General features: G+C 42.1%; 1 protein-coding gene across 3 annotated transcripts in view; it reads left to right on the top strand.

Moving 5' to 3' along the window:
* Positions 1–132: 132 nt before the first annotated feature.
* FGFBP3 (fibroblast growth factor binding protein 3) overlaps positions 133–18,004 on the top strand; it is a 130,624-nt gene continuing 112,752 nt past the window's right edge. For 2 of the 3 annotated variants that reach the window (XM_032311691.1, XM_032311690.1), the window contains exons 1-2: positions 143–602; positions 12,417–12,490. The gene's annotated coding sequence lies outside the window, so the exon portion shown is untranslated. Of the gene's footprint in view, positions 603–12,416; positions 12,491–18,004 lie in introns of all 3 variants that reach the window. The other variant, XR_004278435.1, reaches the window with a different exon arrangement.

Genomic DNA, 18,004 nt, shown 5'->3' with positions numbered 1-18,004 from the left:
AATCCCATATGGACTTTGGACGCGCTAGATGCTCTCTCCTGGGCGCTGAGTTTAATCCTTTTAGAAAATGGATCACAGGTCGCTGCTGGAAAGAATCCCATGGAGAGCTTTTACGAACTGCAGGTGCGAACTGCAGGTGCGGGCGGCCCACGCCAGAGATTAGTTTCACGGGTTTGTGGTGGGGTCGGGCGCGGGTGTTTTCAAGCTCCCGGGCCTCCCACCGAGTCCCAGGGCCGTGCGTGGGCGCCGGGGGCTGGCGGGGACCCGCGGCGGCGCAGCTCTCGGGCCCTCGGGGAGCCCAGCCGCGACCCGCCCGCCGCCCCACCCTCGGGGGGGGGGGGCAGACAGCGATACAGGGTGCTCGGCTCCGGGAGGGGATGGGGGCGGCTAGCGGCGCCCGCAGGCTTCCTGGAGCCCAGCTCCGGCCGCGGCCTAGGGGCTCCCGGTTGCGCACACGCTCCGTTGTCGCGGGCTCCCGCAGGCCGGCTCCCACCCCCGAACTTCTGCCCGGGACCCCGACCTGCAGCCCGTGCCCGGATCCGGGACCCACGGCCGCCCCGCCCCCGAGGAGGCCCCCGTTCGCTCCTCGCCCAGCCCCGCAGGTAAGCTGATCCCGGCGGGAACGCCGCACCCCCTGCGTCCGGAAGGGCGGCTCGGGCGACCCGGCTCCGCCTGCGCGGCCGGCAGGGCGCCGCACAGCCCGGCGCCGACGCGAGAGGCCGGAGTCGGAGCCCAGCCGTCGGGCGGCGCGTGACGTTTGGAGTTCTGGACCCCTCGTGCAGCCGCCTCCAAAATGCGCGGAGGGATGTTCAGGTTCAAGTTCCTTTTACTTCGGCTTTATCTAAAAATAGACCGTTCTACGCTAAGCCCCAAACGGAATCCTACTTTCAGAATGCTGGGCTGACTTGGGACCCCCATTTGTCCCTGGCAAAAAGCGTTGTGCTGCCCTAACTCTGGGCGTGGAGGGAGCCTGGGGGGAGTGATCGGCGCCTCTGGGAGCAGGAGCCTGTCCCCTCCAGGGGCGGAGGTCGAGAGGCCGGGCCTGGTGCGCGCCTAGGTCTGCAGGCTCCCCGAGCAGCCCCCTTGCTCCATAGGAACCCCGCGGAGCAGATGTGCGGGACAGGGGGGACGTGCGGGACAGGGGACAGGCCTGACTGCCGCCGAGGCCGGGGACTCCTCACCCGCAAACGCGGACCAACACTCGGCTTTGAAATGGGGCTCGGGAGCCTTCTCACCAGACCCTCGTCACAGACATGGGTCCCTCCGGCCCTGTCAACATCCTAGTTTAGCTGGACCGGCTGTGCGCTACAGGGCCGTGCGCCGGGAGGCGGGGAGGGTGCCCGGCTGACGGGTCCCACTGCTGTTCGCGGGGCTGCTGAGAAAACCCTTTCTTCTACCCTTTTAGGTGCCAGTGATGAGGAGCCTTCGAATTAACGGGCAAAAGACAGATTAGCGGGAGGGGAGGCAGAGCTTAGTCTCCTGCGTGTGGATGAGCATATTCCGTGCCCCGGGTAGTTCCTGTGCGTGAGTGAGTTCAGGGTGGGGTTTAGCACCTCACCTCATGGGAGAAAGCGAGAGGGGAGAACAGAGCTTCAGATGGTTTCTTTAGGAGAGACAGTGGGTTTTCAGGAGAAGAAGTGAGCAGGTTGGTGATGAAGTTGGTTTACGCGGGTGCGAGTGCGCTCCCCGTGGCCGGAGCCCGCAGCCTTGCTCCGGGGGTTCCGGCCTCAGTCGCAGGAGGGAGGCTCCGACCAAGCTGCTTTCGGCATCTCCTGAATCTCCAGCGCCTTCGGTTGGAAATCCTCTCCCCATCAACTCTGGGGGCCCAAGGGGGCCCCCACAGATGAACGGCTGGAACGAAGCTCTCACTAGCACGGATAACTGAAAGTTAGCCTTTATCCGTGCCGCGATCTAGTGGGACGTGGTCTGCCTTTGGGCTTTGTGGGGTTCCGGGAAAGAGGCCTTGGCTGGGGCCCGCGGGCGCACCCACCCACCTCAGCATTTCCTTCTGGCCCCGCCAGGGGCAGCCCAAGGCTTATCATTTTCTTCTTCGTTGTTACTGGTCAAATCTTTGGTTTAGTTGGTGTGAACTGTAATTTCACTTACCTGTGGACTCTAAAAAACGGAGCAAAACAGACTACCGGATAGGGAGGACCGATTGGTGGTCACTGGACGGAAGTGGGGGGTGGGGGGAGACAAGAAATGGCTGAAGGGGATTAAAAAGGACAAACTTGCAGCTATGAAATAAGTCGCGAGGAAGTCACATACAGCCCGGGGAATGTAGTCAGGAATATTGCCTTGACTTCCTAAGGGGACAGAGGGTAAAGAGACTCACTGTGGCGACCCTGTGACAATACAGACCAACACTGAATCGCTATGTTGCACACCTGACTAGTACAGTATGTTACTTATACCTCAATAATAATAATAATAATAATAATAATACTAAGATGGCTTGAGCTGAATTGTTAAGTATATTGGAAACCTTCCAGCTTGTCACCTTCAGTGCTGCCAAAACCCATGAGACTGGTGAATGGAGGACTAGCTCTCGGGGTTTGGTCCCTGTATGAGAAGCTGTCTTGGGTGCGTGGCCTCCGCTTTCAAAGACGGAGCCCTGTTGCTCAGTTTCATTACTCATCATTAAAACCAAAACACAACTGGGGCACCTGGGGGTACAGTCCATTAAGGGTCTGACTCTTGGTTTCAGCTCAGGTTGTGATTTCAGGGTTAGGAGATGGAGCCTGGAGTCAGGATCCTTGCTCAGCAGGGAGTCTGCTTAGGATGCTCTCTCCCTCTCCCTCTGCCCTTCCCCCCCATCTCGAAAATAAATAAGTCTTTTACAAAACAAAACATAATTCCAATCCTTACTCATGAGAATGAATAAAAATGAAAATACCGAGCGTTAGGAAGGCTCTAGATAAATCCTGGTAGAAACGGATAGTGGCACAGCCATTCTAGAAATCTGTTTCACAAGGGTTCAATGTGTAAATAGCCTATGATTTGGGTTTTTTCATTCATATGCCCCCAGAACTATGTGGCCTGCTCCCAAAGACATGTACAAAAATGATCATAGCATTACTCAGATAGCCGCAGACTGGAAGCTGTCCACATGTCCTACAACACTAGAATGGAAGTTATGGTAGATCCACAAATGGAATCCTGTCTGACAGTGGGAGAAGGAAGACCCACAAGTTTGTGCAAGATTACGGAAGGATCTCACAAAGTTAACGTTGATCCAAATAAGCCAGACACAAAGAGGTACATAACACAGGACTCCGTCCATATAAATGGGTGCAGGAGTTACTGAAAAGGGGCATGGTGGTGACTTTTGGGGTGCTGTTGACTTTCTTGATCTGGGTGTTGAATACACAGGTGTGTTCAGTTTGAGAATTCACGGAGCTGTATGTTGCAAGCTGTGCACTTTTGTGTTCAATGGAATGTTGTTGTTTTTTTTTTTTTTTTAATGGCTCTGTGGGGGTGCCTGGGTGGCTCAGTTAGTTAAGCAGTTGCCTTCGGCTCAGATCATGATCCCAGGGTCCTGGAATTGAGCCCCACATCGGGCTCCCTGCTCAGTGGGGAGCCTACTTCTCCCTCTCCCTCTGCTGTTCTACCTGCTTGTGTCTCCCACTCTCTGTCAAATAAATAAAGTTAAAAAAAAAAAAAAAGGCTCTGTGAAAGGTAAAAGCTGATGTGTGGACAACTTGGAATTCTTTGCAGGCAACCTCCCTATAATCCACTTTGATACTCCTGAATAACTAGATGTGATTTCCACTGGTCATTTCTGCCAGCTGCTCCTCTGGACTGGCCTGCTTTCCCAATCCCCCAAACCTCAATTTCCCTGCTCCCAGTCTCCCCCTTCTCCTCTCCAGGCTCTTTTCTGCCCTTCCTTAAGCCTACCAACATCTGGGAGAGTTTGATTTGACTTGATTCAGTCAATTTGTGGGGATATGTAGAGAAGTATAAAAAAATAAACACCCATCCATGAATCTCTGTACTGGATGGTTGAACATGAAACACTGAAAGCCAGTTACTTTCACAGTGCATGTGCCAGCTGCCTTATAAAAAAACAAAAAAAAACCCTTAATGTCCAAGATCTATTGGCCCTACCTCCAAAGAGTTGGGTTTTCTTTTTTTTTCCAATTCGATTTATTTTTTTTTTAACCTTCAAACTTTATTTTGAAATATTTGTAGCTTCAGATTCTAAGAGTGAAGAAATGGCAGAGATCCCATGTATTCTTTACCCAGTTTCCCTTAACGTCTTGCAAAACTACATTAAATATCACAACCAGAATCCTGACATTGCTACAAAGAACATTTTCATTACCGCAAGGAATAGCACTCATGTGGCACCCACTTGTCCCACTCCCCCTTAAGCCCTGGCAATGACTAACCTGTTCCCTAGCTCTAGGGCTGTATTTCAGGAATGGTATGTAAATGGAAACATACGATACATAACCTGGTTGGCTTTTTTCAATCAGCATAATTTTCTACAGATTCATCTCGGTTGTTGTATGTATCAATAGTTGGTTCCTTTTAATTGCCAAGTACTATTCCATGGTATGAATGTACCATAACTTGCCTAACCATTTACTTGTTGAAGAACATCTGGCTTGTCTCTAGCTTTGGGGGCTATTACAAATGAAGCTACTAACATTCGTGTACAGGTTTTTATGTGAATGTGTGTTCAGCTTCTCTGGGATAATCCAGGAGTATAATTGCAAGGTAATATGGCAGTTTTGTGTTTAGTGTTTTTCTTTTTAAAAATTTATTTAGATTTATTTTTTTTAAGGAAGGAACTTTTGTATCTTTTTTTTATAATTTTATTTATTTGATAGCATTAGGGGAGAGGCAGAGGGAGAAGCAGGCTCCCCATTGAGCAGGTGGCCTGATGCGGGACTCCATCCCAGGACCCCAAGGTCATGACCCGAGCGGAAGGCAGATGCTTAACCGACTGAGCCACCCAGGTGCCCCTCATGTTTAGTTTTTAAGGAAACTACCAAACTGTTTTCTAGAGGGGGGTACTTTTTTATGTATCGACCAACATGTGTAAATGATCCAGTTAATCTGCATCTTCTCTGGCATTTGGTTTTATCACTACTTTTTAGTTGAGCCATTGTGTTAGGTGTGCAGTAAAACCACTGGGGTTTTAATTTGCATTTCCCTAGTGGTTAATAATGTTGAACATCTATCTCTTCATGTGCACATGCATATTTGTCATCTCCATTTCCTCTTCAGTGAAATCTTTTTGCCCATTTTCTCATTAGACTTTTTATCAGATGCCTGTATTTTTATAAGATTTATTTTAGAGAGAAGAGTGTGTGTGCACACACATGTGTGCAAGCAAGGGCAGGGGGAAGAGAAACAATCCCAAGCTGGCTCTGCACTGAGCATGGAGCCCAACAAGAGGCTCAGTCGTATAACTCTGAGATCGTGACCGGAGCTGAAGGCAGACGCCCAACCGACTGAGCCACCCAGGTGCCCCTATGCCTATTGTTTAGATGTATCCCTAAGCATTTCATTTTGGGGGTGCTAACAGCTGGTATAAAAAACCCTGCTATAATCATCTCCAGGAGAGTTTTTTGTCTCAGTCTTTGGGAGTGTCTACAGACAACCCTATGTCATCCGCCAATGAAGACCGTTTATCTTCCTTCCTAATCCATGGGTTCTTACGTGCTTTTCTTACTGTATTAGCGAGACTTCCAGTATAACACTGACTAGGAAAGAGTGGTGAGAGGCAAGATATCCTTGCCTTGTTTCCAGTTTTAGGGGGAAAACATCTAGTCATTAGTGTTAAGTATGATGTTAGCTGTAGGTTTTTTGTAGCTGTTCTTTATCAAGTCGAAGTTCCCCCTCTATTCCTAGTTTGCTGGTTTTTATAATGAATGGGTGTTGGGATTTGTCAGATGTTTTTGTTCATCTGTTAGTCATATGATTTTTCTTTTTTAGTTTACTGATGTAATGGATTATATTAATTGATTTTTGAATGCTGAATCAGCCTTTTATGCCTGCAATAAATCCCACTTGGTCATAGTGTATAATTATGACCAAGTGGGATTATATATATATAAAATGGGATATATATATATATATATATGAAAGTGGGAGATATATATATATAATAGATTCAATTTGCTAATATTTTGAGGATTTTTGCATCTGTGTTCATGAGAGAATTTGACTGTAGTTTTCCTTTCTTGTAATACTTTTTAAAAGATTTTATTAGAGAGAGATGGGGTGGGGGTGGGGAAGGAGCAGAGAGCAGAAGAAGCAGACTCTGGGCTGAGCCCCATGTGGGCCTTTATCTTGGGGCTCGATCTCATGACCCTGAGATCATGATCTGAGCTAAAATCAAGAGTTGGAGGCTTAACTGAGCCACCCAGGTGCTCCTCTTTTCTTGTAATATCTTCATCTGGTCTGCTATGAACATAGTGCTCTCCGTATAGAATGAGTTGGGATGTGTTCATTCTCCTTTTATTTTCTAAAAGACATTGTAGAGAATCAGTATTATTTTTTTCTTCAGTGCTTGGTAGAATTCATGAGTGAAACCATCTGGGTCTGGTGCTTTCTATTTTGGAAAATTATTAATGACTGATTCAATTTCTTTAATATATATGTGGCTATTCAGAGTAGGTATTTCCCCTTGTGTGAGTTTTGGTGGATTATACTTTTCAAAGAATTGATCTGTATCATGTAAATTATCAAATCTGCGGGGAAAGAGTTGTACACAATCCTTTATTATCCTTTTAATGTCCATGGGCTCAGTAGTGGTGGCCTCTACTGTTTCCCCTTCAGTTCTAATAGTATAATTATTTTCTATTTTTTCTTTTTCTTTTCCTAGCTAGACAGAGGTTTAACAATTTTATTAATCTTTTTGAAGACCAACATTTTTGGTTTCATTGATTTTTTTTTTCTCTATCACTTTCCTGTTTTTAAGGTCATTGATTTTTTTTACTCGAACTTTTATTTTTCTGCTTGCATTAGGTTTATATTACTCTTTCTTTTTTTTTTAAGATTTTATTTATTTATTTGACAGACAGAGATCACAAGTAGGCAGAGAGGAGGAAGCAGGCTCCCTGCAGAGCAGAGAGCCTGATGTGGGGCTCAATCCCAGGACTCTGAGATCATGACCTGAGCCAAAGGCAGCGGCTTAACCCACTGAGCCACCCAGGCGCCCCTCTTCTTTCTTTTTTTAATATTACTCTTTTTTCTATAGTTCACTGAAGTGGAAGCTTAGGTTTTGATTTGAAATCTTTCTTCATTTGTAATGTACACATTCAATGCTATACATTTCCCCTCTATGTGCTTTTCATTTTACCCCACAAATTGATGTTGTATTTTCATTTAATTCAAAATATTATTTTAATTTTTCTTGAGATTTCTTCTTTGACCCATGTTACTTAAAATTGTGTTCTTTGGGATGCCTTGCTGGCTCTGTCAAGTAGAGCACGTGATCCCGAATCTCGGGGTCATGAATTTGAGTCCCATTGGGTATAGAAATTACTTAAACATCCATCTCGGGGCACCTGGGTGGCTCAGTCAATTGAGCATCTGACTCGATTTTGGCTCAGATCATGATCCCAGCTTGTAGGATCCGGCCCGACATCAGGCTTTGTGCTGGGCATAAAGCCTGCTTGGGATTCTCTTTCCCTCTTCCTCTGCCCCTCTCCCTCCCTCTCCATCAATCAATATGTTGTTAATCTCCAAATATTTTGGGATTTTTCAGCATTTTTATGCATATTTAATTTCCAGTTTAATCTGTGGTCTGAGAGCATATTTTGAATGATTTCTGTTCTTTTGAGTTTATTGAGGAGTGATTGATGGCCCAGATGTGGCCTATCTTGGTCAGTGTTCCATGTCAGCTTGAGAATTATGTATATGCTGCTGTTGGGTATTCTTCTGTTCTATTTTTTTTTTTTTTAAGATTTTATTTATTTGACAGAGACACAGTGAGAGAGGGAACTCAAGCACGGGGAGGGGCAGAGGGAGAAGCAGGCTTCCTGTTGAGCAGGGAGCCCGATGTGGGGCTCAATCTCAGGACCTCGGGATCATGACCTGAGCTGAGGGCAGACGCTTAATGACTGAGCCACCCAGGCGCTCCTGTTCTGTTCTTCTATATCCTTTTTTTTTTCTTTAAAGATTTTATTTTTAAGTAATCTCTACACCCAACATCGGAAAACCCGAGATCAAGAATCCCATGCTCTACTGACTGACCCAGCCAGGCGCCCCACCACTATATCCTTTTTTGTGCGCTGGATCTGTCAATTACCCCTAAAGATATACTGAAGCCACCAAGTATGATAGTGGATTTGTCTATTTCTCCTGCAGTTCGATCAGTTTTTGCCTCACATATTTGGATGCTGTGTTGTTAGCACATATATCTTGGGGACTGTTATGTCTTCTTGGAGAACTGATCCTTTTATCATTATGTAATGCCCCTTTTTTATCTCTGATAATTTTCCTTGTTCTGAGATCTGCTTTGTCTAAAATTAATATAACTGTACAGTTTTCTTTTGTTGTTGTTGTTGACAGTGGTGATTCTGGTGAGTGGCTTTGGAGTAGTTTTTTTTTTTTTTTTAAATTTTATTTATTCATTTGTCAGAGAGCATGAGTGGTGAGTGGTGAGTGGTGAGGAGAGGCAGAGGGAGAGGGAGAAGCTGAGCAGGGAGCTAGATGCGGGGCTGGATCCCAGGACCCTGAGATCATGATTGGAGCTAAAAGCAGATGCTTAACCATGTGAGCCACTCAGGTACCCTAGAAACTTCATTTTTTATCTTTGAAAAAAATTTTTACAATCATGTCAGTTGAAAGATGCTCCTTACTCCCTGTCAAGAACCCAAGCCTCCAGGTCTTATACCATCTAAACCTGAGAGTGAATTCCAAATTTGGTCCTCATTCAGCCCAGGAGTCCTGTTTCCCTGCCCCTCCTCCCTCAGACCCAGGAGTCCAGCCTTCCCACCCCTGCATCCAGCCTCCAGCCCCACCTCTCACTACCCTGCAGCTTTCTTTTGATTTATGTTAGCACGGTATATCGTCATCTCTTACTTTTTAAAAAAATATTGTTTTAGAGAAAAAGAGTGCAAGTGGGGAGAGGGGCAGAGGGAGAGATTCTTCAAGCAGACTCCCCCGAGCGTGGAGCCCCAACATGGGGATCTCATGACCCATGAGATCATGACCTGAACTGAAACCAAAAGTTGGACACTCAACCAACTATGCAGACATCTGAACCACGCAGACATCCCTTCATCTTTTTACTTTAAAAATTTTTGAATTTTTGGGTGCCTGGATGGCTCAGTGGGTTAAGCCGCTGCCTTCGGCTCAGGTCATGATCTCACGGTCCTGGGATCGAGTCCTGCATCGGGCTCTCTGCTCAGCGGGGAGACTGCTTCCTCCTCTCTCTCTCTGCCTGCCTCTTTGCCTACTTGTGATCTCTCTCTGTCAAATAAATAAAATAAAATAAATTTTTTGAATTTTTAATTGTTAAAGACACATAACAAAATTTACCATCTTAACCATTCCTAAGTATACAGCTCAATAGTGTTAAGTATATTTATTGTTGTACAATGAATCTCCAGAACTTCTTTAATCCTGCAAAACTGAAACTCTATACCCATTAAAAAACAACTCCCTACTTCCTCCTCCTCAGGCCATGGCAACTATCATTCTTTTTGTTTCTATGAATTTACTTACTCTAACTATTCTAGATACTTCATTTAAATGGAATCATAAAGTGTGTTTGTCTTTTTATGACTAGATTATTTCAGTTAGCCTAATATCCTCAAAGGTTCATCCACATTGTAACCTATGTCAGAATTTCCTCCCTTTTTAAAGGTAATATTTCACTGTTGGTCTGTACCACATTTTCTTTATCCATTTATCCACTGATGCACTTTGATTGCTTCTACCTCTTGGGTGTAGTGGATAATGCTGCTATGAAAATAGGTGTGGCAAATATCTCTTCAAGATCCTGCTTTCAATTCTATTGGATACTTAGACCTGCTGGGTTGTATAGCAATTACATTCCCAGTTTTTGAGGGAGCACCATACTGTTTTCCATAGTGGTGGCACCATTTTACTTCCCACCAGCAGTGCACAAGGGCCCTCCTTAATCCCTGTCACCCAATTCACCCATCCTGCCACCCAGCCCCCCTCTGGTAATCATCAATTTGTTCTCTCTAGGTAGAGTCTGTTTCTTGGTTTGTCTCTCTTTTTGTCCCCCCCTTTAGTGTTTTTTTTTTTTCTTAAATTCCACTTATGAGTGATATCATATGTTACTTGTCTTTTTCTGACTTATTTCGCTTAGCATTATAGTCTCTGGCTCCATTCAAGTCATTGCAAATGGCAAGATTTTATTCTTTTATGGCCGAATCATATTCTATTATTTATACACACCACATCTTCTTTATCCATTCATCTGTTGATGGACACTTGGGCTACTTCCATAGTTTGGCTGTTGTAAATAATACCGCAGTAAACATGGGGGAGCATATAGCCCTTTGAATTGGTTTTTCTATTATTAGTATTATTTTGAACAGTTTTCTATTAGATCAGTTAACCACAAAAAAAGTTAAAGGTGTTATTTTATCTTCATTTATTCCCTTTCATGTTTTCCCTTTATGCAGATCAGAGTTTCTGACTTTTACCATTTTCCTTCTCCCTGAAGAATTTTTTTTTTTAATTTTATTATTTATTTGACAGACAGAGATCACAAATAGGCAAAGAGGCAGGCAGAGAGAGAGGAAGGGAAGCAGGCTCCCCGCTGAGCAGAGAGCCCGATGAGGGGCTCGATCCCAGGGCCCTGGGATCATGACCTGAGCCGAAGGCAGAGGCTTTAACCCACTGAGCCACCCAGGCACCCCCTCCCTGAAGAATTTCTTTCAACATTCCAAGGCAGTTCTGCTGGTGACAAATTCCCTGTTTTTGTCTGAGAAGGTCTTTATTTTATTTTTTTAAATTTTGTCAGCACAAGCAGGGGAGTGGCAGGCAGAGCAGGCAGAAGGAGAAGAGGTTCTCTGCTGAGCAAGGAGACTGATGCAGGACTCAATCCCAGGACACTGGGATCCTGACCTGAGCTGAAGGTGGAGGCTTAACCAACTGAGCCACCCAGGTGTCCCTCTCCTTCATTTTTATTTTTATTTTTTTAAAGATTTTATTTATTTATTTGACAGAGATCACAAGTAGGCAGAGAGAGAGGAGGGGAAGCGGGCTCTTTGCTGAGCAGAGAGCCCCATTCGGGACTCGATCTCAGGACCCTGGGATCATGACCCGAGCTGAAGGCAGAGGCTTTAACCCACTGAGCCACCCAGGGGCCCCCCTCCTTCATTTTTTCTTTTTTAAAGATTAAATTTATTTGACAGAGATCACAAGTAGGCAAAGAGGCAGGCAGGCAGAGAGGAGGAAGCAGGCTCTCCGCTGAGCAGAGAGCCCAACGCGGGGCTTGATCCTGGGATGCCAGGATCATGACCCACGCCGAAGGCAGAGGCTTCAACCCACTGAGCCACCCAGGTGCCCCCTCTCGCCTTTATTTTTAAAGGATAATTTGCTCTACACAGACTTTTAGGTTGGTGGGGTTTTTACTTTCACCACTGAAGATTTCACTCCACTCTTTTCTTGTTTGCCTGGTTTGTGAAGAAAAGTCTGATAAATCTTTATCATTGTTCCTTTATAGGTAAGGAGTATTCCTCCTCTGGCTTCTTTCAAAATTTGTTCTTTGACTTTCTGCAGTTTAAGTATGATACGCCTAGGTGTTTATTTGGGTATTTATTCTGCTTGCTGTTCTCTGAGCTTCCTGACACTAATTTTAAAACCCTCTCAGTCATTTTTACTCTAAAATCTTTCTTTTGCTTCTCTTTTGATATTCCATTATGCATATGGTACAGTTTGTAATTGTCCCTCGGTTCTTGGATATTGTCTTTTTCTTTTTTAAAGACATAAGGAACAGCATGGAGGACATTAGAAAGGAAAAATGGAGGGGGGAAAAGAGCGGAGTGGAAGATGAACCACGAGAGACTGTGGACTCTGGGAAACAAACAGGAGAGTTTTAGAAGGGAGGGGCTGGGAGGATGGGGGAGCCTGGTGCCGGATATTGAGGACACGGATTGCGTGGAGCACTGGGTGTTATATGCAAACAGTGAATCACGTAACACTACATCAAAAATTAATGATGTATTCTATGGTGACTAACATAACACAATAAAAAAAAGATTTTATTTTTATTTGTTAGAGAGAGAGAGAGCGTAAGTAGCGGGAAACAGCAGATGGAGGGAGAAGCAGGCTCCACACTGAGCGGGGAGCCTAATGTGGAGCTGTGTCCCAGGATCCCGAAATCATGACCCGAGCCAAAGGCAGATGCTTAACCAACTGAGCCACCCAGACGTCCCATCTTTTTCATTCTTTTTTTCCCCCTTTCTCCATTTCAGTTTGTGAAGTTTCTTTTGACGTATCTTCAAGTTCACCTGACTCAGTGTCAAGTCTGTTGATGAGCCCATCAAAGGTATTTAGGTATTTTCATTTGTTATAGTGCTTTGATTTTTAGCATTTACTTTTAATTCTGTCTCAGGTTTCAGTTTCTTGGTCATTACTCATCTATTCTTGCATGTTGTTTGCATGTTCCATTAAATCCCATGGCATGTTAATCAGTTATTCTGAATTTCTGGTAATTCCAAAATCTTTGCCATAGGTGTCTAGTAGTGTTGCTTGCTTTGTCTCTTCATTTCGTGTCTTTGCCTTAGCATGTTTTGTAAATTTTTGTTGGAAGTTGGACATGAATGATCAGTGAGCCTTTAGCATAAGACTTTATCTGCATTAGGTTCTAATGTTTGCTGTAGTTGTGGGTGTTGCAGGCTTCAAGTTCCTCTATGCCTTGTTTTTGTCTTCCTCTTGCCTTTGGGTTTCCCTGGAAACTTTTTAAATGACAATTACTGAGATAAAAGTCACATACTATACAATTCACCCATGTTCAAGTGTGTAATTCACTGGGTTTTATGTCTTCAGACATATGCAACCATCACTACAGCCAATTTTAGACCATTTTCATCACCTCAAATCACCCATCACCCACTTATACCCTATACCACCCTATACCACACTCTCAGCCTTAAGCAATCATTAGTTTTCATCTCTGTAGATTTCTGTTATGGATGTTTCATCTGAATGGAATCATGGAATATGTGGTCTTCTGTGACTTATTTCACTTAGTGTGTTTTCAAGATTCATCAATGTTGTAGCATGAATTGGTACTTTATTAATTTTTGTGGCCAAATACTCCATTGTAAGAATATACCATATTCTGTTTGTCTGTCAGTTAATGAGTATTTGGGTGTTTTTTTTTTTTTTGTATTCTTTACATCTTTTATAAGTAATGTTATTATAAACATCTGTGTACAAGTTTTTATATGAACATGTTTTTATTACACTTGGGTAAATTCTGAAGAATGGGATTGGTGGGACATCTGCCAAGTGTATATTGAATTCGATAAGAAACTGCCAGACTGTTACAAAGTGGCTGTATCATTTTGCACACCACGTAGCAGTGTATGAAAGTTCCAGCTGCTTTGCGTCTTTGTTAACAGTTTATATCGTCAGTTTTTACATTTTTGAATTATTCTCATAGGTACATAATGGTGGTGATATACCACTACACTGGCACACCTTTTCACCTGCTTATTTGGCTTCCGGAGATCATCTTTGGTGATGTGCCTGTTCAAATCTTTGTTTTTTAACCGGGTTGTTTAGGAGCTGGCTCAGTCAGAAGAGCATGCCAACTCTTTATCCTGGGGTTGTGAGTTTGAGGCCCATGCTGGATGCATTAAAAACAACAACAAAAACCTTGGGTTGTTTACTTACTGAGGTTTGGGAGTTCATTATAATATTCTTGATATCTTCAGGATACAAGCCGTTTATCAGATGTGATTTGGAAATATTTTCTCCCTGGCTCCTTCATTCTTTCTAAAGTATGTTTCAAATCATGGAAGCTTTATTTTTCTTAAAAAGTATGATATATATTTTTTTCCTCTATGGATTTTTTGGTATCCTAAGAAATCTTTTGCCCAATACAACATTATAGAAATTGTTTCTTCCAAAACTTTATCACGCACATCCATAATTAATTCTGAATTAAATCTTGCATGAGGTATAAGTATGTCTGGGGTTGTTGAAATTTTTTTTTTAAGCATGAATACCCACATTTTGAAAAGATTATCCTTTCTCTATTTTATTATTGCTTTGGCACATTTATAGAAAAATCAATTGACTATATAAAGTGTGAGTATATTTGTAGGTAATCAATTCTGTCCCATCGATCTATCTTTGATGCCAATACTACACTCTTGAGTACTATCCTGTTTATAAACTTTAAAATCTAACTATTATACATATATATGGGTCTTCCAACTATAGCTTTTCATAGTTTTTTTTTTTTGTTACTCTGGTTCTTTTGCCTTTCCATATGAATTTTAGAATTTGTTTATTGACTTCTACAAAATACCCTGATGGAATTTTGATTGGAACTACTTTGTTGTATATAGTTTAGTCTGGGGAGAAGAACTGAAAACTTAATACTGAATTTTCAAGCCATTACATTTTTCAAGGTCTTTTTGGTTTCTTTCATCAGCATTTTGCAGTTTTCAGCAGATTTTTTTTTTAAAAAAAACAGATTTTATAAGAGTTATACCTATTTCCTGGGATTTGGTGCTATTATATAAAGTGTGTTTAAAATTTTCCATTTCTAATTTTTTATTGCTAGTATATAGACATACAACTTTTTGTATATTGATCTTGTATCCTACAAACTTGCTAAACTCCTTTACTTCTAGTGGGTTTTTTTGGGGGGGGGGTAGAGTCTCTGGAATTTTATATAATCTATATAATCATCATCATGCTTTTTTTTATGGCCTTACTGCACTGGGTAGGACCTTAAGTATATCTCTGATCTATCCTTATGCCAATATTATACTCTCTTGGAAGAAGCAGACACAATATAATTATTTCCTGAAATTTGCCAGGACTTGCATTATGGTTCTGCATATGGTCAGTTTGGCAAATATTCCACAGAAGCTTCCAAAAAATGTATTCTGGAGTTGTTGGGTATCTCTCTCTACATATGTCCACTAAGTCACGTTTGTGACTTATCTATATCCTGCTGTTTTCCCCCCGCCCGGTCTGCTTGTTCTACTGAAGGAGGTGTGTTAAGATCTCTCACCGTTATCTTTGAGTGGTCCAAACTTTTTTGTAGTTTTGTCCATTTTTGCATCTTGGATTTTGAGGTGTGTATCAATCTGGAGTTGTTATAACAGGTTAAGTGGATCACATCAGTATGAGATACTCTTATTACAAGTAATACCATTTGCCTTGAAGGGTACTTTTTTTGAAATTAATGTACTGTACCACCTGTTGACCTTGGTATCCTCCCTCCTCAGTGGTCTTTGAGCTTCTCCCATTGCTTGGCACAGAGTATAAAAAATGATGAAAAAATGATACTCAGATGACTGCCATTTAATTTTCTATTTTTCAAATGTGAGATAACCTTATAGGCAATTTTGTATTTTCCCAGGGTTTCATTTTTGCCTGTTGTTTGTCTTTATATAAATGGATGCAAACTATACATTTTATCATTCACCCTCATTTTAGAAATTTATCCATGTTTTCTTACACATTGATTTTTCCCTGCTGTATAGTATTTCATTATGTAAATAACTCCCCGGATCTTTTTCAGTCTTACACCTTCAAATATTATCTTCCAAATTTGTTTCTAGTCTTGACCTTTTGAGCTCTAAATTCCTGTAGCCTGCTATAATCTAGACTCTGCTCATCATTTCTACCTTGTATGTAACAGAAATCCCAAATTTAATGAACAAAAGATCATTCCTGATTTCCTAATCCTTCTTCTCTCCCAGATTTCCTCCCTTTTTAGTCTTCTATATCTTCCCATCACACCACTGTTGTGCAAGAACCCAACCAATATGGAAACACATCTGGTTTTATGTTGAGGTACAGGCAGGAGGACAGATTGACTTGAGTGGGGGAAATATGGAGGCATATGATTTAGAGAAAATCAGAGAGGCCAGGGCCAGAACCTGTAAGCCCTGCAGACCATGATAAGGAGTTCACATTCAGCGTGTTAGAGGAAGCTACTGGAGGATTTGGCAAGCAGGGAACACCAGCTAGGAAACAGCAGTTCAAGAGAGTTGAGATGATGGGAATCTTAGAAGCAGTAAAGGAGAAAGGTGAACAGATTTTAAAACTCATCGTAGATCTAGAGATGGTACAACCAGCTGATGGACTGGATGCAGGGATGTGCAAGACACCGATGTAGGTCAAAAGTGACTTCTTGTCTCTTTCCCATAATCTCCCTTTCCTTCTGGACCCTATTTAGTATAAAACGCTTTCATTCCATCTTCCAGGATTTTTGTCAGCTCTTTCATAGTTTCTATTAATTCATCTCTATATCCCATTGTAGGTGATGTTTTAAGATCAATCTCGCAATTCAAAGTTTCTCCTGTTGTGTCAAATCTGTATTGATAATTACCAAATTTTCAATTCTAGTATTCATTTATGGATCTTTCTGAAATTTGCCTTTTTTAATAATTATCTTGATCATATTACTTTATGGTTCCTCAGATTATTCTATTTGTAGTTAACTAAATCTCCTATTTGCATCTACTGACTTTTCTTCCCAGTAGTTCACTGCCTCCTGTAGACTGTCTGTGTAAGCTTATATTTCAGAATCTTTCCCCCCATGGTAGTCTAAAGGGACCTTAATCTGAAACTGTTGTATTTGCTTCTGCTAGGGTTCCAGAATTGTTTTCTTGATTTGTGGTTCCTGCAGTAAACACTTAGCATAAACCCATAAATTTACCCATGGTACAAGCCTAGGACTCTGATTTCTCAAGACTTTTTCTGGGCTGATGGACAAATTATGCAAGTCCTATTTGAATACATGAGCTCTATGAGGCTTTATAAAGGGAATCAAGTTATAGCTCCATTTTCTGCTAAAGCCTGAAATCAAGTTTCTTGTCCCTACATAGGATCTCAGCCCCTACATTCTTCAATAGAACTTCACTCATTTGAGGGAATCTAACACACACTGGCAGGAATTCTGTCTTGAAGTAGGAGGCAATTTTTGTCACCTTAGAGATGATGACTGACACTGATTTGTGTGAATAGCAAACATTTTCTGTTAAGTGGCAAAACTCAAGTTTTTGCTTTATAGATTCACAATGAGTACTCTGATATTTGATAATAGATGTTTCTACAATCAATTTCACTTTAGATTCCACCAGAGCCAGTATGTATTCTGAGAAACTGAGGTCTACCTTTAATCAGGAGGTACAAGATTGTATTGGGATTAAATATTTCTAATTTCTATTATACTCTCACAGTTACCCCTCTTTTGCCTCTATTTTATATAGTTGATAGAGTGTTATTAAAAGTGTTTACTTTTGAATAAGCTTATATAACCACCCAGAAGGAATAAGGCTATACCATACTGGTTCAATTGGTCCCCACATGAGAGACTTTTACCCTTGTTACCATTATAATAAGTTCTTGTTGAGACTAGAATAGGTTTTGGAGACATGTTTGTGGATATATATGTAACAAAAATTATACCCAGAACCCTAAATTTTAATGTTTCTTCAATGCTAAAAAATTTAAGATTTTCCTATAGGAAATACTACTGATTATTATGGAAAATTTCAAAAAGTCAAAAACACCTACAAGGGAACTAGTACAATGACTATCCATGAACCTATTACTCAGCTAAAAATATTATCAGCATTTTCTGATGCTTGTTTTGTATCCCACATGCACACTTTTTAAAAAAGTTAACTACCATATCCTTATCACATCCACAGAATTAACTATAATATTATATACTCCTCAGTTCAGTTTTCCCTATGTATCCTTTATTCCTAAGCTATAATGCTGCGACTCTAAATGGGTCAATTAACTGAGAACACTTAGTTCTTACCTGTTTAATTTGGAAAGCTGGAATGAGTGATTTAATTTT

Source organism: Mustela erminea, chromosome 14, assembly GCF_009829155.1.
Source record: "Mustela erminea isolate mMusErm1 chromosome 14, mMusErm1.Pri, whole genome shotgun sequence".
Classification (NCBI taxonomy): Eukaryota; Metazoa; Chordata; class Mammalia; order Carnivora; family Mustelidae; genus Mustela; species Mustela erminea.
The sequence above is the reverse complement of the archived record's forward strand: the minus strand, read 5'-3'. Positions and strand labels throughout refer to the sequence as shown.